Genomic DNA, 25,520 nt, shown 5'->3' on the forward strand with positions numbered 1-25,520 from the left:
CCTTTAATTCTCTAGGCCTAAGTTGCTGTTTTTTTGGCACAGACTGCCCATACTTTAAATGATCCCTATCAGAGCCTGTTACCCCTGCCTGCCCCTTCTCTGAAAGATGATCACTAGGCCTTACTATTTGTCCTGTGAATGTCCCCTCAGGAACTCTGGGCCTTATGATCCTCCCAAGAGCTTCAACCTAATGATCCCTAGACCTCACCATCTGCAAGTTCCTGTCCTCTAAACACCACCTGGCTGTTCCTTACATGCTGTAGTTGAACCCTCCTCTAAATGTTTATTCCACTATTGGATTGTTATTTCCTTGAGACCAGGAATTACTGTTTTTCAGTGTGTCCCTTTTGCTTAGCATAGACTTTGGCACATAGGAAGTGCTTAAATATTTTTCATTCATTCATTCATTTTTCTTTCATTAATTCATATGTTCATTCATTCTTTTGTGGAAACTTTCACCTTCCTAGCTAATTGGCACCTACTTGCCTGAAACATCAGAGATGGGAAGCCAATTAAATATATATTAGTGAGGCCTCATTCCTCTCTACAAAACACCTGTCCCTTTTCTAAATTGTCAGATTAGTCCCATTGTATAAAAAAAAGAAAACATCACATTGTGCCTTCATCAAACTAGAAGAAACAGTGAAAGTTTCTTACAATCTTGGTTCTTGACCAAGGAGGATTACTCACATGATCATCAGTTCCCCTTCCTCCCTCTTTCCTAGATTAAATTCCCTAGATTTATTTTTCAGAGGACCCAGACCTTCTCATGGCATCATCATAGATATGCCCTCCCCCTTTTTAGAACCAATTATATCTTTGTCTCTTAGGCAACTGGGATCCCTAGGTATACTTGCCCCTTCCTCCATTCCCTGCCTCCTCATTAACTCTTTTGTGTCTCAAATTAAGTGCTTTCCTTCATATTTGATAAAATGTTTAGACTATTCCTTTTGGGGAAATAGCTCTAAGTCCCCCTAAATTGCAGTTGCCTGGTACAGTCATTAAAACCCAATAACAAAGCATTATCAGTGTGTGGATTTAGAAATATAAAGGGAATACCATTTGAATTTGCCCTTTATTTTTCTTCATCTGATAAGAGTGCTTTGAGGGAAAGATACCAGTGATGTAAGAATACATTCTATTAAGGTTCTAAAAGGGGAAGATCAAATTGACATTAATCAGTTGTTTCTCACTAAATCTGAGAACACAAGGTCACATATAAAACTTATGGAAGATACCAACCCATAAACAATCCAGGCAGAATGTTCTCTGAACAGGGACTATCACTGCTGCAGGACAAATTACTAATGGTAAAAATGGGACTTCGTGGTAAATCAGTCCTCACAGGGAGTCAGACATCTATTCAGAAGGAGAAGGAAAGAGGACAAAACCAAGATATAGGCTAACTGGTGAAAGTGAGGGTTGAATTCTGCTTTCTGAATTTTAAAAATTTCATTCTCCTTGAATATAGTGATCATTAATCCAGGATCCAATTCAAGTACAGCCTACTCTTCTCTTCCAGGTATCCTTTCCTGTTCCCTTCCAGGTGAAGGAATCTTCTGATGGCTTTCCCAGATTTCTCCCTCTTCCTATGACAGGACCTCTCCTTTGCACTCCCTAATTCCACAATTATGTATATCTGTGTTCTTCATTAGATAATCTATCTCTTGAGACTTTGTGCCACATTTATCTTTGTCTGCCTCCCAGAACACTATCAGAGTGTTCTGCACACATTAGGAGATTAATACATGTTTGTGTTTATTGTGGTTTATTGCCACCAGCTCAGTCCCTGAATGAGCCATTGAGATTTGGTCTATTCCAGAGTCACAAATTGAAGTCACAAACATGGCAGGCTTTCCTGGCAATACAAGTATTTGCCTACAAGGGCATCAGACTAAGGGGTATAAAAAGATCTGTTAGTCTACACCTAGGATAGCAATTCCAAGTGAGAGTGGGCTAATAAGTATAACCAGACTAACATTTCATTGGATGGAGGATCTAATTGGAACAGGTCTACCCTTAACTGATAGAGGTATACATGTCTTCTCATCCTGTGCAATTCTTCCTATCTTCCTATATATACTACATCTTTTACATGGATCCTTTCTTGATCTCTATAAGATGCTAGTGCCCCCCCTTGAACAATCTTCTTTAATCTGAATACTGTGTAATACATATAATACAAAGGAGTAAAGGCAGCATTGTGCCAGAACTTCTGAAATCCAATTTCAATACACCAGAATCAACACTCAACCCCCAAACCTCTGTGCACTTTTCCTTCCTGAGGACAATGGAAATACAACATCTGTGAGTTGTTAGGTGGGGAGTGGCACATTTTGTCCCCAACCTGGATGCCACAGTTCTAGAAATACTGCTATCCTGTGGTTTTACTATGCTTACTCTTCCCCAATCTTATGTGAGAAGTCCCCAGGTGACTGCGGAGTCCCATACATCCTCAGAGCCATCAGAAGTCCCACAGACTTCTTCTGTTAGTAGCATTAGATACAGAGTCCATCTGAGCCAGTAGCAATAGCCAGAGATTCCAGTGAAAAGCCAAAGCAGTAGCCAAGTGACCTGTTTGAACCAGCCTAGCAGTAGATTTGTCTGTCAGCCAAGACACTGAACTTTGTAAGAAGCCAGATTATTTGATCAAGGGGAAGACTCATTCATTTATGAACGTCTTGCCCAGAAGCAAATTTGGTGGAGACTTGACAAAGGAATAAAAGGATTCCAAGGGGTATAAGTAATTTGGTACCCCTTGTGTTCCCCAGTGAGCTTTCTCACCATTCTTGTACTTCAATCTTAAGACCATTCTCCCCTGGGACTTAGTGTGTGCAAGGAAAGTGTATCTTTTATTCAGGGATTTTTTTTATAACTTCTATCCTTATGTTTTGGGGTGTTTTGTTTGTTATTTAGTAAATACCCATTTTAAAATCAAATGAATCCTAGCTAATCATTATGGGGAACACCAGCATTGGCTACAGTACTAGAATCCCAAATCCTTTAGGGTTATCCATAAAGATTTCAAGAAAGAATTAGTTAGCCTGCAAACCAATGGAGTAGAAGCTGGGGAAGTAGCTCTTCAGTGGATGCTACACTTCAACATATGCATTTTGACTCCCCCAAAGGAACAAAAGCCCCTAATTCCATTTTTGGTTTTGCATTTCCAGTATTTAGCACAATCCTGGCACATAATAGATGCCTGTTCATTGACTAACTGATAGAGACCATCCTCAGGTTCTGTACTCTGGTACTCTAAGAATGATGACATACTGATAATTTGTATAAAAGACATAGTTAGACAGTACTTTGTTGTTTATGAAGCACTTTATATACTTTATCTCAATCAACACTCCTGCGTGAGAAGAAGTGCAAGTTTTTGTTTTTTTTTACATGTGAGGAAACCCTGGATCACATGACTAATGTGGGAAGATGATTTGCATGATTTCATAGGTATAATGAGCATCACATTTCTTGCCTTCTCAATGGGTGGCAGAGAGGGTGGATGGAGAGAGAGAACTTGGAAGTGAAAATAAAAATAAATTATTTCTTTTTTTGAAGAAAAGAAGGTTGAAACAAAGTCACTCAGGGCATCCTCAGTGACAAGGCTGGGGCTTGACTCCTTTAGCAATTTCATAAGAAGGTCAGCACATCTGAGTATGCCTTAAATGTCCTTCATTCAGTTTAGCAGAGCATTTTCTTCATTTTCTTCACCACCCAACTAAGCTTGTGCTGTTAGTGTCCACAGCCCAACTTTCCAGGAAAACACCTTTGTTACCACCACCATCTTTGATTATCTACATCGATGCTGACTTCTTTAAGAGTTAAAACTAAAGAAGACCACGGTTAATCCTTTAGGATTGTGGTATATATTCTCTGCATCCATTTCATCCCAACAGGGTCATAGATTCTTTTCTCTTGGTTTTTCCCCTCTTGAATTATATCCCAACTTCATTTCTAGAAGTAAGGAAAGGTTAAGTGAGCTCAGCGCTCAGAAGGGACCAACAGCCTGTCACCCTTGCAGTCTAACACTGTGTTTGTTCTCAGCTCACTTCCTAGAGTGCTCTTCAGCCTTGGCTCATAATAGCACCCAGCATTTAACTATCCATTTGACATCATCTCCCAGCATTCCTTTTCCCCTCTTCTTCCTTGCCCTGAGCTCCATCTCAGCTTTCTCTGGGTGCCCTCGAAGGTTTCACCTCCTGAAGCTCCTTTTATATGTTAAATATCAGGCTCCATTTTGAGCTGGATGAAACTTGGTTAAAAAACAAAAGGTTAAGCAGAGAGCAGCTTTATTGATTAAACATCCATTTTCTTCCCTTTTGTTTTTGTAAGAGCCCTTGATGTTACCTCAGATTGACAGCCCCACCTGGGCACCTCTGGCCTCTATCCCCCTCAGTAATGTCACTGAGAGATACAAGCATCTCACCCACTCCACACAAGCTGCATCGCCTTCATGTTTAGCTTCCAAGGTGGGGGGTGAGGGGGGCGAAATAAAAAGGCAGGGGGCGGGGATGTAGCCTTTCTTTCTTTATCTCTGCCTAGTCCTTGGACATATTTTTCTGACATTCCTGGTTGAATGAGAAGAAAGAAAAGAAGGGAAAGAAAAAGAATGCTTTAAGCAATGATCCCTCCCCTTTATTCGAATTTCTCAGGCTCTCAAGCCATTGAATACACTTTAGAGAAGGTGACAACCTTGTTAAATTAGCTTTTCCTTCCAGTGCAAATGACCTAAAGAATTCTTACTGCAGGACTAACTAAATTACACCCATTAAGGATCTCAGCATGATAGACATCATACACTGGTGACTTTGCCCTGTTGTCTGATCATGATAATGACTACATCTACTGGCTTTGACTCTTCCCCACTCGTTTCTACAAGTGTAATACTGCAAATAAAAGGGAAAAGAATCACCATTATAGGACAGGATAAGCCTCTCAAGTATGTAAGCCAAATGTCCAGTTACTATTATGTAGCTGACAATAAATGAGGTCGAATAATTCCAGGAATTCACTCCCTTGAATCTCTATTTACACGAGCTAGAGAAGCAAAATCCTCATTGCACTAGTGGCAAGGTTACAGACAATTGGGCACAATCCTTCCAAGAGTGGGCAGGACCAGGTGGGTGGTGCAGTGGTGAGGGTCTCCATTCATTTGGTGCCAATCTGCGGCTCTCTGTGTCTGCTTTGCTTGATGACAGGCAAATAGCAACGGACATTCTGGGCATCATATTTTAGGAAGAAATACACAAACTGGATTCTGTGTGGAGGAAGACAATACTTGGGAGAGCACCAGGGACTAGACCTTATGAGGATCCATTGAGGGAACTTAGTGATTGGGGTCATGATCACTGTCTTCAGCCATCTAAAGTGATGTCAGGAGGAATTCAATTCAATTCAATCAACATTATACAGGATCTCTGACAGAAAGATGGAAGCAGTCCTGCTTTCAGGGAATTGAGAGCAGATAGATGATGCAATAGAGAGAGCATTGGGCTTAGAAAAAAAGACTCATGCTTGTGAATTCAAATATGGCCTTAGACTCTTACTAGCTGTGGAACCCTGGTCAAGACATTTAATCCTGTTGCATCATTTCTTTATCTTTAAAATGTGCTAGAGAAGGAAATGGCAAATGACTCCAGTATATTTACTAAGAAAAACCCCTAAAACAAGTCATGAAGAGTCAGTGTAACTGAAATGATTGAAAAAGACACAAGGAACTGATATTCTATTGATCAACAGGAATAGTCTTATTCTGATTGGTCTAGAAGACAAAGGAGTTGTAATTGTCAAAGTAACATAAAGGCAGATTTCAATTCAATTTAAGAATAAATTTTCTAAGGATTTCCACTAAAAATGGGAGTTCATCAGGTGGAAGATAGAGCCTCATTTGCCTGGATTTTATTAAGGTCATTTCCTCAAGGCTTAGGGTAGAGGGTGAACTAGATGATGAAGAGACAGCATTGTGAAACAGAAAGAGAACAGAAATTAAAATTCCGCTTCTTTTTACTTGGTGATCTTATCAATTTGCATAGGTTCAATTAGTATCTCTATGTTGATGTGCTCATATCTTTCTCTCAAGCCCTATATCAGCTCCTGCCTCTTAGAAATCTCAGACTTGATGTCTCATAGGCTTCTCAAATTGAACATGTCCAAAGCAAAATTTGTTATCTACCTCCCCAAAATCTCCCCTCTTCCAAACTTACCTATTATTATCAAGGGCACTACTAACCTCTCAGTCACAGAGGATCAAAACTTTGGTGTCTTCTTAAAGTTTTACTGACGTATTTTGTTTTATATTACAAATATTTGCACATTGTCCAACTCTAAAAGAGATCTCTTATAGCAAAATGAACAATTAAGTAAAACTAAAAATGGCCCCATTTCACATCTGTTGCACCCCAATTTCTCTATATTTTATAAACCAATAAAAATCTATTTTTCTTCCTCCCACCTACCAAATTATTTGAGGGGGAAAAAACAAATATCTTGTAATAAATATAGTCATAATTAAGCAAAACAAATTTGTTCGATAGCTATATACTATATGGATATAGATAGATATGACTAGATATATATACATTCAATGTATATATACATATATTTATAATGTATATATATGCATATGTACACATTTATATACAAGACATACATATGCATGCCTCATTCTGCACTCTAAATCCATCACCTCTCTGTCATGGATAGTGCATTTCATCAGTCTTCTGGAATCATAGTTCTTTCAACTTTCAAAGATATTTCTTTTATAGTGTTCTTGCTATTATGCAAATTGTTCTGATTATGTTCATTTCATTTTTAATCAATTTAGAAAAGTCTTCAAATATTTTTTTCATTTTTATAACATTAATGTTATGATATAAATTATTCATTCTTGACTCCTCACTTTTCCTACTCCAAATATCTAATTTCTAAATTTTTTTCTAGCTTCCTATATCTCATACATAGCCTTTTTACTCACCCAACCGTCACAATATTTCATGCCTTCATCACCTCTCACCTGGATTATTATTCGGCTAGTTGGCACAGTGGATAGTGTGCTGGATGAGCTCAAATTCTGCCTCAGACACTTAGTGGTTTGGTAACCATAGGCAAGTCACTTATCCTATGTGTGGCCTGGTTTCCTCAACTCCAAAATTGAAATAATAATGGTACACCACAGGGGTGTTGTGAGGATCAAATAAGACAGTATGTATAAAGTACTAAGCATAGTACCCAGCACATTATAGGAGCTTAATAAGTGCTTGTTCCCTTACTCTAATGGCAATAGCCTTGTAACTGGTATTCCCACCTCATGTCTCTTCCCACTCCATTCCATGCTTCTCTTAGCTGCCAAAATGAGTCTCCAAAAGTACAACCCTGACCTATCATCACTTTAATAGATAAACTCAAGTGGTTCTCTCTTACCTCTAAGATCAATATAAAATATCATGAATTGCCTTTAGAATACTGCAAAGGTTTTTAACAACTTCAAGCTTCTGTGAAAAACAATGGCTCATCTTTTTAGTACTAGTGTTAAATTATTTTGCTATACAATACAACACTCTCTGAAGAAATAAAAATTAATAATGCAGAGAAAGCAATGAAGTATGCATTAACTATATCATATAACCAGTGGGAAACTGAAGAAGAGGAGGAGTAAAAGAGGTCATCCTAAAAATGTATGTTAGAAAGAGGAGATGTGCTGGTCCTGTGATAAGAACAAATCCTGATAAATAAGCAATCCAAGTGTGCCACTGTTGTTCTTATAGTTTTGGGGAGGAAAGTCCCCCCAAATACAGATTGTATTATGTATACTATCCCTTAAAGAAAAATCGAATCTTTTAGAGCTAAGATTTTTAAAGTTTATTCTTACATAAAGAAAAAGAATTATATTAATTGTCATATTAAGATATTTCCATTATAATAGATGAACAGTTTAATACCAAAAAGAGTAGGTGGTTGCTTTAATAAAAATTACCAATATACATATATCAAGAAATAAAGCTTTTCAGATGGAATTTAAGCAGTTTTGGACAGAAAATGAACTATAATGCAAATATAAGCTCAAATCACCTTGTGAACAATGTAGAATGATGCCTCACTTGAATGGGAACAGTTGGATATTTTAAAGAGACAGAGAAAATATCTTTTATTTACTAATAATTTAGAAAATAAAAGTATAAAGAAAGTTTCAAGAACATTCATGAGAATGGATAGTTTAGAGATATAGTGAATCATGGTACCTCAGCTCATTTGCATATAATTTGATTTTGACTAAAATAAAAATAAAGTATATAAAACTTTCAAAAATTGGAAATCATATAAATTGAGACTAAGATATGATTTTAAATGAACTCATTTGATAAGGTAAATTTGGTGAGTCATAACTTTTTAAATGGCGGGGACTGAGAATCAGAAAGTTCTCATTTAAGAAAATGATATTGATTATAACACCTTTTATAGGAATCTGAAAGAACTTGCTCTCAGAATCTAAGGAGCAAAATTGTTGACAGCTTGGGGAAATAGCAAGGAGCTCTGTGGGACTGGTGGTAGTTAGAAACAGGCAACTGAGAGAAGGCTTTGATTTAAAGGATTCTTGTCTGGCCATTTCATTAGCCAAGACCTTTGGTAAAAAGCTTTCACCCTTCAGCACCACCCAAATTTATAGTAATGTGAAGCTTCTCATTAAAAAACAAACAAACAAATAAACAAAAACTTTTGCTTTTTGCTGATAACTCTGAGAGGAAAAATCAGAGAAGCCTTTGCAACTGCTTTGCATTCTAGTATGTTGGCTAGCTTTGTTTGCATTGCTTAAAAAGTAAACTATGAGCTATGTTGCTAGGATCTCTTATCTGACTGAACAATGCATTATTTGCATCAGTGAATAACTCTCTGGACTAGTTTGTGTAGCACAGAGATAGTTGGACTAGCTTTGCTCTTCTCTGGCTTAATGGGCTAAGAAAAACATGAGTTTTTATTAAGTACCTACTGTGTGCGACACTGTCCCAAGCACTTTATAAACGTTATAAATAGTATGTCATTTGATCCTAGTAATAACTCTGGGTAATTGTGAATGCTGGATCTATAATTCTTAGATCCTATATACAATTCAATTCTCTGTTCCCTGACAGTCTCTATTAAAAGTGCCCCAAACCAGTATAGCTCCTAGGATTGAATTTTACCTTCCTCCTCCTAGGAAAAAGGGGACGATCTGTAGGCACTAAATAAGGTATATATTACTAAATGTGCCAAATATTTTAACAATTTCGTTATGAGGAAGGGCTCTGATTGGAGGGAGGGAGGTTATTGGGAACTGAGGATGATGTAAAATAAAAAACAGGAACAAAGTATTTTTTTCATTGCCATCACTGTGTTCACATATATGCATTGTTAAGATATGTGTTGGGGTTACAAAGAGTCAGACATGACTAAAAAACAACTGAACAACAATAACAAATATAATCATCCTTTAAAAAATATATGAGATAAAAAAGAATATAGTATTAAAGAGAATGGTTACTCACAGAAAGAGATAATGCCTTCTAAAATCCTTTTTAAAGGTGCTTTTAAGTTGAAATAGACTCTAAGTCCATTAGAGAAGAAATGAAGATATACCTCAAAAAAAAATCGTGAGGACCAACACTTAAACAGTGGGCAGAGAAGCAGTTTCAAATAATGTTGATGTGGCCAAATATATAACATCAAAGTTTGTAGTCCAGAATTTTGAGTTATCCTAAGAATATCAATATTCCTCCTCATGTGCTTCCTTGACCACTTCTGTCCAAAGGTACTAATTGGAGGGAGAATGTGATCCAAGTTTGTATGTGTGTTCTTATGTATTTTACAATTCATGCAATAATTCTATCATTTTTGTGTCCAGGTTGTTATTATTTCTTTTGCCTTATTGCTCAGTAAATATGCATTATTAAGATCTAAAATTATAGTTATTGCAAGTGACTGGTTCTATAGTTATAAAATGCATTGGATAAAGGTTGAAAAGCTAAAGTGATGAGTAGGAGAAGAGAATCCCTCCTAAATACAGTTGGCTCTAAAACACGGATAGTATTTGAGTGTAATTGGGAGTTGTATTTCTGGGAATCTATATCTGCCTTAGTGAAGGCAGATGGAAGTGAGGCAACCCAGAGAGTAGTCAGTGTCAGCATACCCTATGGAGTCATGAACCTAGTGTTTCATACCGGGGACTAGCTAGCAACATTACATCACCCATCCATCGTATATTTCCTCGCCATACCATCAACACCATAATTGCCATTATAGGTGGCAAATTTATGGTGGGCTGGGGACTAGAAAGATAGGCAGCCATGGATGGGTTGTGATCACTGTCACTAAATGGAATGCCCATGTCTATATTACATGACTGATGAAATCACAGTTTTGATTTGAGTATAGGAATATTCAGTTTGTTCCCCAAGGCTCTTTCTGGTGTTCTAAAGAGTATATACAATGTTTTTTGTTCTTAGCATTCATATTTATGAATTTTAGATGAATATACATATAACTATAGACCTTTTTGGCACTAAAGAAACTTCTCTTCAGAGATACAATATGATTAAAATATTCCAACTTGGTTATATGAGAAGGAAGAAAAAGAGAAGGAAGCCTAGTCATTCACACTCAGGAAATCAATCAATCCACCAGTTTAAGAGAGACATGGAGAAAGGACCCTTGGGTATGCTTTACTAAGAATTATATCTCTCATTTTTTAATGAAAACCTTTGTACAAAGCACCTTAGTTTCTACATTGCCAATTTGCTTTGTAGAAAAAAGACATGGCACAATGGAAAGAATTGAAGATTTGGAATCAGAGAACATGAGGTCTAATTGGGCAAGTCATATAAATTCTCTGAACTCAGGTCATCACTTGTCAAAGGAAGGGGCTAGACTAGATAATCTTGATGGTCCCTTCCAATTCTATATCTATCATCCTTTAATCTTATAAATGAAATACAATTTGAATCCTGATAAGCACTTAAGGTCACTTGTACTTCTTTTTTATGAGAGAGGGTTTTATCTGGACTGGTGGGAGGTTATTGGGAAGTGAGATATCTTTTTAAAGGCATCAACAAAGCATTTATATTTTGAATTCCTTTCACTATGTTGGTGTATACAATATGTGTTGAAAACCAAGTAGATTTTGTAATATGCTTTATTTTTAGCATGTATCCTGGAAAAATGAATGCAAGCTGAGTATCCGGATTTTTAAAAAGCAATATTATAAATTATAACATATACACTTTCTTAAAGAGCTAATACAACCTTAATTCACCACCATGTCAAACTCTGCAGGTGAGCTGAATTAAAATGAGACCTCGTAGTAACAAAATAAGAAAGTTGTTGGTGATGAGAGCATTCCATGTGGCATTTGGACTTTGAGTGACAAAAATGAAACAGAAGATTAGGAGCACTGTTGAAGTAGGGAAACAGTTCCCTAGTATACTGCAATTTGGAGGATGGAGGTGGGAGGTTGGGGGCACAGCCCTGAGGCACATGTGGTAGTAATAGGGAAGAGGCAATTTTTCTTGGCCCCCTTTCAAATTCTATTTTGATCATTTGATTTTTTTTTAACTTTGAAAACTTCTCCCAGGACTGGACTGATTCTAAGATGAGTATGAGTCCTGAACTGTGCCAACAGGAAAGAAAAAAAAAAAACTGGCTAGATCTGACATTCATTTCCTTCAGTTTTGTGTGTGCAACAGTTGCTAAGGAAAGATCTGCTCTTTCCCAATCAACTCTTCTTTCACTGTGAACAAGCTAGGCACTCTACCTTGCATGAGTGTAAGTCATTTCTTTGAAGGATAAAGGATCTACAAAGATTTTTCCAAATAAAACCCTAGTTATCTTTTTTAGTATACCAAGTAAAAATACTTATGGTGATCTTATTCTTTCAGTAAATACTCATCTGAATTAGTGTGATACTTTTCATAAAATGAAAGCAAAAAAAAAGTTCTGCTTCTGCTTCATAATAATAAACCTGACTGCCTTGGACCCTATAGTTCACTACCATGAAGAAAGTAAATTTAAAGAACTTAAATTGACTCTTTCCTCTGATCTGCATAAGTCTGATAAATTAACACTGTCTCACACTAAAGAATAACATAGTTGAGCTAATTTAATTCTATGCCTTTGCATAGGTGACTTCCTCATACCCTTCTTTTTAAGAATCCCTAGCTTCCTTTAAAACTCAGCTCAGATGCCATCTCCTACAGGAAGGTTTTTTTTTTTCCTTATCCTGGTATTTCTTAAGTGCTTCCTCTTTCTAAAATGATCATATATTCACTTATAGATTTAAATGTTGCATATTCTCCTCTACCCTCTAAAAGAGAAAATATCTGAAGGTAGGACTACATCCCTGGTCCACCACTATCATGGTGTCTTGTACACAGCAAACACTAAATAAATGCTTATTGTCCTGGGATATTTGGATTGAATTAGAATCAACTGAATTTAATTCAGTTCAATACAAATGGTTGAAAAAGCATGTGAAGGGAAGCCAAAGTAGCAGAATATCAGAAGCATTACAGTCAAACTCTCTCAACATTTCCCTCAAAAAAAAACTTTAAAAAATACCTCAAATTAAATTTTGGAGCAGCAGAGCCATTGAAAAATCAGGTTGAGACATTGTTACAACCCAAGACAACTTAAGAGATCAAGAGAGATCTATCATATGGGGAGAGGCTGGCTCAGAGCCCAAATGGAAGCAACAGCAGTTCTTAGTCCTGGTAACAGACAATAGCAGCTTCAGTAGCTCTCAATCCAGAGACAGTAAGGGGATTGGGCAACTGGTCAAAAAGAGATTACATGGAATTCCTATTCTAACACTGGTTGCAGGAATGGGTGCAGTTTGGTAATTTTTTTTACTTATACCCACTTCTGGGACACAATTAAAAGATAGAAATGGTAACAAAGAATCAGGGTCCCTAAAACAGTATTACTAGCAATTCGAAGGGATCAGGGACATTTATTTTGTATTTTTTTAATGCTTTAGGTCCCAATGGAGTGGGAAACCTGCAGTCCCCAAAAAATAATTGGCCCTTCCTGAGTAAGGGCCAGACCAAAGACCAGGAAAAAATATACCTTTCCCCAGATCATATCACTTTAGAAGCACTGAAAATTGTCAAACACCCAGAAATATTCTAAAAATAGCAATGCAAAAAGGCCTGAGGTTTGGGACAGTAAACTTTCTCTCACAAAAGTTCAAAAACAAGAAAATAGGGAGGAAAAAATGAATAATTTTTAAACCTGACCTTAAAAATCTACTATGGTGACAGGAAAGTTCAAGCACAAATTCAGAAGACAATAATGAAAAAACTGCAATAAAAATGTCTCAAATGGGAAGGCAGTGAATTGGACACAAATCCAACAAAAGTTCCTGGTAGATCTAAAAAAATTATTTTCAAAACAAGAAAAGAGAAAAATTGGAGGAAATGAGAACAAAGGGGAAAAATTATGAATAGACAATTAAGAGCTTGTTAAAGCTGAAGAAATGCTGAAGAAAATAATACAAAAGGTTACTGAAGAAAATAATTCTATAAAATTTAGAATTGAATAAATGGAAGCTGATGACTCCACAAGTCATTAAGAAAAAATAAAATAAGTTCAGAGGAATAAAAATTATATTAAAATGTCTCAGTAGAAAACCTTGAAAATAGATTGAAGAAAAATCATTTAAGAATTATTTAGCTACTTAAAAACAATGACCAAAAAGGATGCTAGATTTTATATTTCAAGAAATTATAATGGAAAACTAGCTCAATGTCCTGTTAAGGTAAAATAAAAAATAAAAGAATTCACAAATTGCTATATGAAAGAGATTTCAAAATGAAAAAGATAGGAATATTGACACAAATTTTTAGAACTCCTAGGTCAAAGAGAAAATACTTCCAACAGCCAGAAAGAAACCATTCAAATATCAGGGAGCTACAGTAAGGATCACATAAGATTTAGCAGTTTCCAGGTTAAATGAGTAGAGGAGTTAAAATATTATATTCTGAGCAGCAAAAGAGTTAGGATTAAAACCAAGAATAACCTTCCAAGCAAAATTGAGTATACTCTTTTGGGGGAGTACAGTGAGGGTGGGGGAATGAATACTTAAGGAAATAGAGAACTTTCAAGCACTCCTAATGTAAACCAGACTAAATAGAAAACTGACTTTTAAACAAAAGACTCAAGAGAAGCAAACAAAAAGGTAAACATGAGAGAAATCATAAGGGACTCAATAAAATTAAGCTGTTCATTTTTCTATATGAGTAGAGGATACAGATAATGTCTAAGATATTTTTCATTATTAGGGGGACTCTAAAGATTGCCAGAGGGCATAGAAGTGAGTCAGTTATGTTGGGATGAAATATACATAAGTAAGAAAAAGATATGCACCTGGATAAGGAGGAAGTTGGAGAAATAATGGTGAATTGTAAAATATAAAATAAGCACACAAGGAAGAATTTTTATAATGGAGGGTAAAATGGGGAGGGGAAACTTGAACCTTAACTCATCTAACCCAGTTGAGAGAAAAATACACATAACAATTAGATATAGGAATCTCTTTATCCAACAGGAAAATAGAAGGGGAAGAGAAGAGAGAGGTAATAAAAGGAAAGGAAGTAAAGGACAACAGTGTTCAGAAGCAAAACAGGCTTTAAAGAAGAGACTGGATTTAAAAAGAGAGAAAGGGGTTGAATCAAAAAAGTAGAATGTAAGGAAATATACACATAGTAATTAACTGTGCATAGGTTGAATTCACCCATAAAAATAGAAGCAAGTAGCAAAATGGATTAGAAACCAGAATCCAACAATATGTTTTCTATAAGAAAAAACACTTCAGAGACACATATTAAGTCTATTATGTTAGAATTGAAATAAGAAAGGCAGGATTAGTAATCATGATCACAGAGAGCAAAAGCAAAAACAGACCTAATAAAAAGAGATAAGCAAGGAAACTACATTTTGCCAAAAGGTGACATAGTCAATTAGATAATATTAATATTAAACATTTTTGCACCAAACAGCATAGCATAGCAGTTGACATAAGCAGTAAGACAGCATAGTATAGAATAAAGAGTAAAACCATAAAGTGAGGTTCTCAATTTTCCTCTTTCATAGGTAGATGGATAAGAAAACCTAAGGAGATTTATTAAAATTTTGAAAAAGTTAAATATGATAGACCTCTGGAGAAAATGGAATGGAAAGAGAAAGAAGCATACCTCTTTCTAAGCTATATATGACACCTTTACAAAAATTGACCATGAGTATAAAAACTTCACAAATGCAAAATGCAGAAATAATAAATGAAAGTTTTTGAGACCATAATTTAATAAAAATTGCATTTAATGAAGGGCTATGAGAGCTTACATTTAAAATTAATTAAAAACTAAATAATCTAATCCTAAAAAATGAGTGTGTCCAAAAAAACAAATCAAAGAATTAAACAATAATTCCATTAAAAAGAATGATAAGGGGGCAGCTGAGTAGCTCAGTGGATTGAGAGCCAGGCCTAGAGATGGAAGGTCCTAGGTTCAAATCTGGCCTCAGACACTTCCCAGCCATGTGACCCTGGGCAAGTCACTTGACCCCCATTGCCTAAGGAAAAAAGAATGACAAGAGTGAGAGTATATATAAAAATTTGTAGGATGCAACTGAAATGGTATTTAGGGGAAATTTTAAATCTCTAAATGCATAAATCAAAAAGGGAGAGAGAAGAAAATTAATTAATTGGGTATACAATTAAGAAAGTTAGAAAAAGGAAACATGAAGGCCAAGAAAAGGGTCTATCACAAATAAACATTCAGAGTTTAGATCTAGGGATTTTCAAGAACTCTTTGTATGCATCAATAACTGTAAGTTTTGTGACTCACAAATATACAATATGAGAATGGGGGTGGTGGGGGTGGAAGCGATTTGGGTGTGAAGGAGGGTCAAAGTGAAGGAATCTGACCTGTAATTTTCCTGGTATATAAAAATCCTAGGGAGAAAACTCTCTTAATGAAAGATGATCAGTGCCTACTCTATCATTCATAGTCTTCAGGATTTTCCTGAGTCACTAAGAAGTTAAGAGACTGGTTCATATGGCCAAAATGTTCCAGAAGTAGCACCCAAACCCAGGTCTTCCTGAATCTAAGATCTGCTATCTGTCTAAATGTTATACAGCCTCTCAACTATATGAATATTAGTATTAAAATATGCATCTTTGTTTAAGGGGAAATCTTTGGGTCATTAAATAATTTGGAATTTTCCAAAAGAATTCAGTCTATTACATTCATCCTATACCCAACTAATTGTCCATTTACAATGTCTGTCTGAGATACATATACTAAGAAGCAAGCTCTGTTGGTTGTCCATTGAAATAAATAATGTAATCTAAGTTCCCTATCAACTTTCTTTTGGTTTACCATGCCCACTTAAAATCTCTTATACCCCATGATATCATCCATATTCAGATTTGAATGTCATTATTCATCATAACATAAGAACAATCTATTGAACACTGAAAACTATTATCTCCTTATTCCATTTCCGTCTGTAGTATTACATTATTTAATCCTATTAAGTATGTGCTAGCATTATATATTTTGTGCTAAGTAATAGGAAAATTGGAATACAAAAAAGTGACCTAACCAGTATCACAAAAGACTTAGTCAATGGAGGAATTTATAATGAATTCTGAGGTGCTGTTTTATGAATCTGAAATTGTATTATCCCACCAAGGGGGGGGGGGAGATAGTAAAGAAGAAGGTAGTATGAGAAATTGGAAAGAGCACTGGACTTGTAATAGCAGGGTTGGGGAATAGATTTGAATCAATATATATATATATATATATATGTATACATATATATATATATATATATATATATACTCTCTTTGGAACTAAAAACCATAAAACAAGAAATAATATTTATTACAGAGCCCCCAAAATATTATTGTAATACTTTCATGAGATTATATATGTAAAATGCTATGTAAATTTCAGCTATTACTATAATTATCATAGCAAGCACTTTTTGTGGTCAAAAACAATAAGTAAAGTGTAATAGTTTATGATCTGAAAATTTTAGTCAATTGTGTGACTAAAAGGTATAATATAATACATAAAATTACATGCAAAATAGGTCATTCACATAAAAAGTTAACAAAAATGAGAATTCATGGGTATATTAGTTGACATGTTATAGATCACCTTTTATTCAGTAGTAAATCCATCCATGATTTTCCCAGTCATTCTGTATCTTCCTCTCTTTCTTTCAGATTCTTTTAAAACAAATCTTTCAATGCCCTTTTAATTGGGTTCCATCCAACATGATTTCTTCTGTGTATGCAGTTGTTCTTAATACCTTTATTTTCTTTAGTACTATTTCCATTTCCTGAAAAGCATAGTGCAAACTATGATACTAGAGCTAAGATGTGGTTGAAATTTTAATAAATTTAATAAAATTAGATTATAATAAATTAATAAAATTAGATTATTATAAAAATGCTAACAGACATTTTCCATTTTTCTTCCTTGTTGTCCATATTCCATTTTCATCCTCAAATGTCCTTGAGATGATCTGTTTAACTGAATCATGTACCAAGATTCTACAAACTTATTTTAACCTCCATTACTTCTGTTTTATGAAGTGATACTCCTGATTATCTTCTACTATCCTCCTGTAAAATATTATATAAATGAATTTGTAGTTTAAATCAGCATTGCCTAAATTTAACGTGTTCAAGTATTGACTGCTCTAGGTAATTTCTTAATTCTTTCAGCCTCTTCTTTGTAGTGATTTTTTAAAATATCAATTAAATGTTCATTGGACAAAGAAGATTATGAAAGTCTATGTCAATGTCCCTTCTTTTGGTTCCTTTTTATTGTGGAGAATCAATAACATGTTTGAATAGCTCAGATTAGAGCTGTTTTAATTACACATAATACTTTCTTCTCGTGCTCATTCATTCAATAAACTTTTGTTAAATATGTATGTTAAATATGTTCCAGGCACTGTACTAAATGACAGGGATCCAAAAATAGGTAAAAGACAAAACTCCATGCCCTCAAGGATCTTACAACCTAATGGGGGATATAACAGACAATTATCCATACACAAAGGATAAGATAAATAGGAAATAATTGTAAAAGGAAAAGTAATGGAATAAAGAGGAGTTAAGGAAGACTCCTGTAGATTGTGAGATAGCAATTAATAATTACTTTCTGTTAAAATGAAATAAATTTCATGTTGTTGCCTGTTGACAATATTCAGAGTATTTCAAACTCTTTTATTGAAAGTATTTGTGGTATATATGCATGAAGTTTTGATGCAATATTAAAGCCTTTGATCCTTTTTGTTCCTTAACCCTGAAGTATATTTTTGCAGCATGTTTTTTGCCATTATCCCCTACTCTTATTTTTGCATTTACATTTCCATTATTAAACTATACTTTGTTTAATATGGATGGTCTTGTTCACATCTTCATGGAATTTTTATGCCTCTTCATCTTCTGCAAGAGATGTTGATAGGTAAACTGCAATTATCTTCATGGTGGTCTTTTGCTTGTGCCCATCCTAAGTAGAGCAAAACAAGATGACCAAATGTGTAACAAAATGATGTTCCTTCTTACATGGCAAAACCAACTCTACCACTTCTATTTGCATTTCCAAAAATATGAACTATTTTTCTCATTAACTAAAACTTCCTTATCCCTTCCGGTTTCATTTATAGCAAGAATTTTAACATTGCTGTGATCCCATTCTTTCTTTAATTTCACCTTACTGGTTGCTGAGAAATGATCTCATAATCGTAGTACCAATGGTTAAGTTCATGAATGGTTTAGAAGCTGCATGACAACTTAAAAAGTAGAAGAAAACCAATCAGGACTGAATGGATCCAGTGGATAGAGTGCTAGACCTGAAATCAGGACGATTTGAATTCAAATATGAACTCAAATTTTCACTAGCTATGTGACCTTAAGCAAGACATTTAACCCCTATTTGCCTCAGTTTCTTCAACTTTAAAATGGAGGTAATAATAGTCCTTATCTACCATGGTTATTTTGAGGATCAAATGATATAATATTTATAAAGCACTTAACTTAGTGCCTGGTACAAAATAAGCTTAATAAATGCTTGTATCTTCCCCTCCCCTACTTAAGTTCTTGGGTTACTATGGCCATTGAGTAATTAATCATCAATAAGAGTAGTAATATTTTACATATTAATATTTTTTGATGATAAAACACTTTATATTTATGGTTTAATCCTTTTCCTAATATTCTAATAGAGGTAAATCAGATATTACTACCTGTGTTTTACAGATAAACTAAGGCTTGGTTGTACTGGGTGGAGAAGCAAAGACGGGATGCCATCTTGGTAGAGGAAGCAGAAAGAAGGGAGGGGATATGGAGGGGATAAGTGATGTCCTGAAGGTCACTCAGATAATATTTGCCAAGGCCAGGACACACCCACGTCTTCTGAGTACAAATCAAATGTTGTTGGGGTTTTTCCCAAACCATTAATAATGACTTCAAACACTCCATACTTTTTTTCTTATAATTTTTGTCAATGTCTTTATAAAGCCTCTGTGAAAGGCACTGGACTTGGTGTCAAGACCATCGCCATTCTAATCCCGCCTCTGATACAAATTAATTGTGTGACTTGAGACAAATCACTTAATCTCTCTGTACCTTAGTTTTCACATGTTTAAAAAGTATTAGATTCCATGGCCTCTCAACTCTAAATCTATCTTTTGGTCCACCCCACAGGCTATCGGCTTTCCTCTGGTTCTTTTAACATATCATATGAATGTAAAACATGGGTTATCTATTGTCTTACCACAATATAAGCTCCCTTTCTTCTACAAGGCTTCAGTGACACCTTCTCTACCACCTCTTTCTCAAAAGACATCACTGACAACAAGTAGCAGACTCCTCATACTTCCCATGTCTTTTGCAAATACAGTAGAGAAAATTATTTGGGTGTGACTAGACACAAATATCTATAATGAATTAACTCACCAGGATAATAACTGTCTTAAATTTGTGAAATACTTAGAACAGCAAGTGTAGAAGTTTCAGTGGATTAATTTTGGATTAATTTCCTCATTACCAAGCCATAAGCAGATAAATTAAACTAAATGCTTGGGCCAGCTTTCCTGAACTTAAGAAACTAGAAAACAAGAAGAGTCTCAAAGGAAACATAAATGAGTCACTTTGCAATGCAGTTTGTAACATGGCATTTATTACCTCACACTGTCTATACCAACTGAGACTAAGCAAAATGGAGTAAGGCAACTAGCCAATGTGTATAAAGGAACATTTGCCTTCTTTGGAGATCAGACCAAGCCTCGGAGTTCCCTTGGTCTATATCATCTCAAGGACACAAGGGATAATTTTGGGAATAAATGAAGATCTAATCACTTCAGTAAAAGCAACCCTGACACCCAGGTGGAATGAAATCAAGGACTAACTGGAATTGATCTGATCTCTCCCAGTACTTTGGATTGAGGCTGAACCAAGTGTGGTTCCAAACCAAAATTAACCCTCTGCCTACCTGGAGATTCAAAGTCCAGTGAGTATAGAATAAAAATTGGCCAACCTCCAAAAGTAAGAAAATCGAGATGCTACAGAATAAACAACCAACTACCTCAATCCCATTATCTTTACTGTCAATTTTTCTCTACCCCCAAAATCTGAAGATCAAATATTTATTTGGTATAATTTAAATGTTCATGAGGAAATCATGATGGAAATTCTATTGACATCATATTCAAGGGGCAGTAAAATTTAATGGATAGAGAGATTCCACAGACCTGAGTTCTTATCACAGACCAGTAACTCTAATTGCAATTTTGGAACAGTTGCTTAACCTCTCTGAGTCACTGTTTCCTGAAAAGTGGAAAAGAAAAAAATTTCCTCCTATCTCTACTCTGCCTGTTTACTGGGTTGCTACAAAAATCCAATCAAATATGCCCAGCAAATATTTATTGAGAACCTCTGTGCCAGATGCTGGAGACGTAAAAACAAATTAATTGGGACCTTCAGTGAGTATATGTGGTCTCATGAAGGTGTCATACTAGAATTTTTAAAAACCATACAAAACCCATAAAATAACATACTAATGAAATGTGATTAAAGGTAAAGTAAGAATAATAGTTATTTTTAAAGTATCCTACTTTGTCATTAGATTGTGAGGTCCATTAGATTATGAGCTCTTTGATGGCGGAAACTGTCTTGTGCCTTTCTTTGTACTTAGTACAGTGCCTGGCACATAGTAGTCAACTAATAAATGTTTATTTAACAACTGACTGCAAAAGGAAGAAAGGGAATGAACAGAATATATAAAAAAAGAAAAAGTTCACAAAGACTTTTTGAACAATTCTCATTTCACAAAGAAAATAAACAAATTATACCATTAGATTTTTTTAATGTAACCTAAGGAGCTTTATCTTCAGACAGAGCTATTAAGAGTCATGAGTATCAAAAGATGCTTAATGACCAAATTAACTAAACTAATAATACACCAACAAAAATGCATCAAAGGTCCATGTGATACAGATTTTCACAGAAATGGGAGGTTTTATGATAATTATTTGGAATTAGATAATTATCATCAAAAATTACAGAAAGATTATTCTTAGAGAACCAATTTATTCATTGATAACTATTGTACATTAAGTAGCAAGTTGTAAGTATTTAGCATGTACGAGATACCCAGAAAAACATTGTCTGTTGTCTAGAACTAGCCCCTAAATCTTGCTATGATTTATAAACTAGAAAATAATGAATCCTGACATAAAAACACCAAAATATCATTAAGAATTCAGGAAATAAACTATACTCCAAAAGGAGGACCATTGTAAATAAAAATGTTATATTCACTTATGCTAAGACAAAATTGATCAGTGAACATTGAAAAAAATGTTTATCAAAAATGGATTTAAATGTATTATTATTTTAAAATTAATTTTAAATTTTTTCATCATAAAATCAAATCCCCAAAGTAAACTGAGGGAGAAGCTTTCAAAATATAGAAACCTATTAGAAGAAAGAAAAATGTGGGAACAGGACATGATATATGTCATCCCTGTCATGTTGATGTTCTTAGAGTTTTCCTCAAAAAAGCATATTTCAGCCAGATTACAAATGAAGAACTTGCATTTCAACACTCTAATTCAGTAGCAAAAGGAAGTCATTCTATCTCCCTGCATAATTGCTCACAGAACATTAAGTTTAAAAACATAATAGCTGGATAGCAATTTATCTACTGCACATTTCTATCTGAGTACATCCAAAAAATGAGAAAATGGTAGCAATAATTAAAAAGTAACAACTTTAAAGTTTAACATCAACCAAAAATTTGCTACAAAAATACTGACAAGCAAAGAAATCAGAGTAAAAGAACCTTCAGAGATGGAGGAAAATTTCCGTTTACTGATTTGGTCAAAAGTTCAAGATAGCTAAGATGCAAGTTGGATTTTAAATGTGAAATAGAAAGTTTTGGCTTTGTTAATATAATGAACAACATAACAAAGAGAGGTGAAGAAAGCTCTGTTTTCTGCAAAACCAGATCCATAATCATTGGTTCAATTGCATCCAACATTGCATGAATTAATGTACTATGAAAATGCTTTATCAGTTTCCTTTCATTCATAAACTTGATTCTATATTTCTTAACAGAAAACAAAATACATTCACCACCATAGATGAAAATGCTAGTCATCCCACTAAATATAGACTTATTATAATTTCATTCTTATCTACTTGATATAAAGCATTCACATGTTGTTTCACATGCAAACATTTGATGTTCACTTGCTCTATTATGTCCAATTCTTTGTAACCCCATATGGAGTTTTCTTGGTATAGATACTGGAGTGTTTTGCCATTTCTATCTCCAATAGCTTTAGGAAACAGAACTTGAGTGGTTTGCCCACACACTTAGTAAATATCTGAGGCTGGATTTGAACTCAGAACTTCTTGACTCCAAACCCAGCACTCTATTCATTGAGCCACCTAGATACTTCCAATATTTTATTTTCTTGTAATTTACACACACATACACATACAAACAACAAATATGAGAAAATAACAAATTGGCTGAGGAGCAAATATCGTATGTCAAGAAAGTCCCAGAGGGAATAAAATACAACTTAATTGATTTTGGCAATTATTGAACCAGACTCAGAAAGCACTGTAACACTGATACTGCTCACCAGAATTGACTCAGTTCCGTACTCATGTCTTATTGTTCATCACAGATATTTGATTCATTCAAGGCATTAAAAATTTAGGAAGCATTTATTTCGTAGTTGGCAGTACTTTGAATACAGGGGAAAGGTGAAGCAAGGATGCCCATTATAAGCATTATTTTTCATTATTATACCAGAAATGCTAGCTATTGCAGTAAAAGAAAAAATAGAAGTTGAAGAATTTAGAATAGGCAAAGAGGAAACAAAATTATCACTCTTTTCAGATGATATGGTAATTTACCTAGAAAACTCTAGAGAAACAACTAAAAAAAGGTTTCAAAATTATCAACTTACAAACTGCAAAATATAATATAAACCCACGTAAATCATCTGTGTGTATATATATATATATATACATATACATATATATACTTAACCAACAAAACCCAGCAGGAGGAGATAGAAAGAGAAATTCCATTTAAAATAACTGTAGACATTATAAAATATTTGGAAGTCTACCTAGAAAGTCAAACCCATAGATTATATGAATGCAATTATGCAATATTTTTCATATAAATTCAGATGTAAACAATTAGATAGATATTAATTGCTCATGGGTAGGCTAAGCAAATACTTAAAAAACATAATCCTACGTAAAATTCATTTATTCAGTGCCATAAAAATCAAACTATAAAAGAATTATTTTATAGAGCTAGAAAAAAATTAAAAATTCATTTGGAAAAACAAAAGTTTTGGAATATCAAGGGAATTAATGGAGGAAAGTATTAAGGAAAGTTGACTAGCAGTTCCAGATTTCAAACTATATTACAAAAGAGTAATCATCAAAACAATCAGTTGTTGGCTAGGAAATAGATTGGAATCTCAGTGGAATAGAATAGGTTCAAAATATGAAGTAGTAAATAGAGTAATCTAGTATTTGATTAACCCAAAGATCTAAGATTCTGAGCTAATAACTCAACATTTTACAAAAATTGCTGGGAAGATTGGAAAGCAGACTGGCAGAAACTAGGAAAATGCCATCTTTTCACATAATATACCAATATAAAGTCAAAATGGATACATACTTTTGACATAAAAGGTAATATTGTAAGTAAATTAGGGACATGAGAAAAAAAAGGTACCTGTCAGATTTATGGATAAGGGAAGAAATTGTGTCAAAACAAGAGACTAAAATTATGGGAAGTAAAATAGATAATTTTCATTATATGAAATTAAAAGGCTTTTGTACAAACAAAACTTAGTACAATTAATATCAGAAGAAAAAAAAGGTAAATTGGAAATTGCAGTAATTTTCCCAGATAAGGTCTCATTTCTCAAATATATAGGGAATTGAACCAAATGAATAAAAACAAGTGTCATAGCCCCATTGATTAATGACGAAAAGATAGATAGTTTTTAGAATAGGAAATCAAAGCTATCAACTCACATTAAAAAAGAACACTCTAAATTACTAGTGATAGAGAAATCCAAATAAATAGAATGGTAGGATAACATCTCACATCTATTAGAATGCCTAATATGACAAAAAAAAAAAAAGAAAATGACAAGTATTGCAGAAGGTTTGGGGGGAATGGGATTGCTAACACTGCCAATAGAGTTGTGAACTTGTCTAAACATTGTGGAATCAATTTGGAATTACATCCAATGATCTATAAAATTATGCATTCCCTTTGACCCAGTTATACCACTATTAGGACTGAATCTCAAAGTGGTAAAAAAAAAGGGGGGGAGGGAAGGACCCATATGTACAAAAATATTTGTAGCAGCTCTTTTTGTGGTGGTAAAGAATTGCAAATTAAAGGGATGCCTATCAATTGGATAAAAGCTGAACAAGCTGTGGTATATGACTGTGTCATAATACAATTGTGCTATAAAAATGAAAACTAAGATAGTTTCAGAAAAACCTGGGCAGTCTTATATGAACTCATCATGCAAAGTGATGTGAGCAGAATCAGGAGAACATTGCACACAGTAACAGCAATATTGTGAGAATGATCAGTTGTGAAAGACATCTACTCTGCTCAAGACAGTGACCTGAGACAATTCGAAAGGACCCATGTTGAAAAATCCAACTACCTCCAGAATGAAAATTGATGAACTCTGAAGGCAGATCACAACATACTTCAAAATTTTTTCTTTATCTTGTTTTATTTTTATATGGTTTCTTTTGCAAAATGGCTAACGTAGACATATATTTTGTATGACTTCACATTTATTTTTTTTTAAACACCTTCCGTCTTGGAGTCAATACTGTGTATTGGCTCCAAGGCAGAAGATTGGTAAGGGTTAGGCAATGGGGGTCAAGTGACTTGCCCAGAGTCACA

The sequence above is a fragment of the Monodelphis domestica genome, chromosome 7 (assembly GCF_027887165.1).
Source record: "Monodelphis domestica isolate mMonDom1 chromosome 7, mMonDom1.pri, whole genome shotgun sequence".
NCBI classification, from domain to species: Eukaryota; Metazoa; Chordata; class Mammalia; order Didelphimorphia; family Didelphidae; genus Monodelphis; species Monodelphis domestica.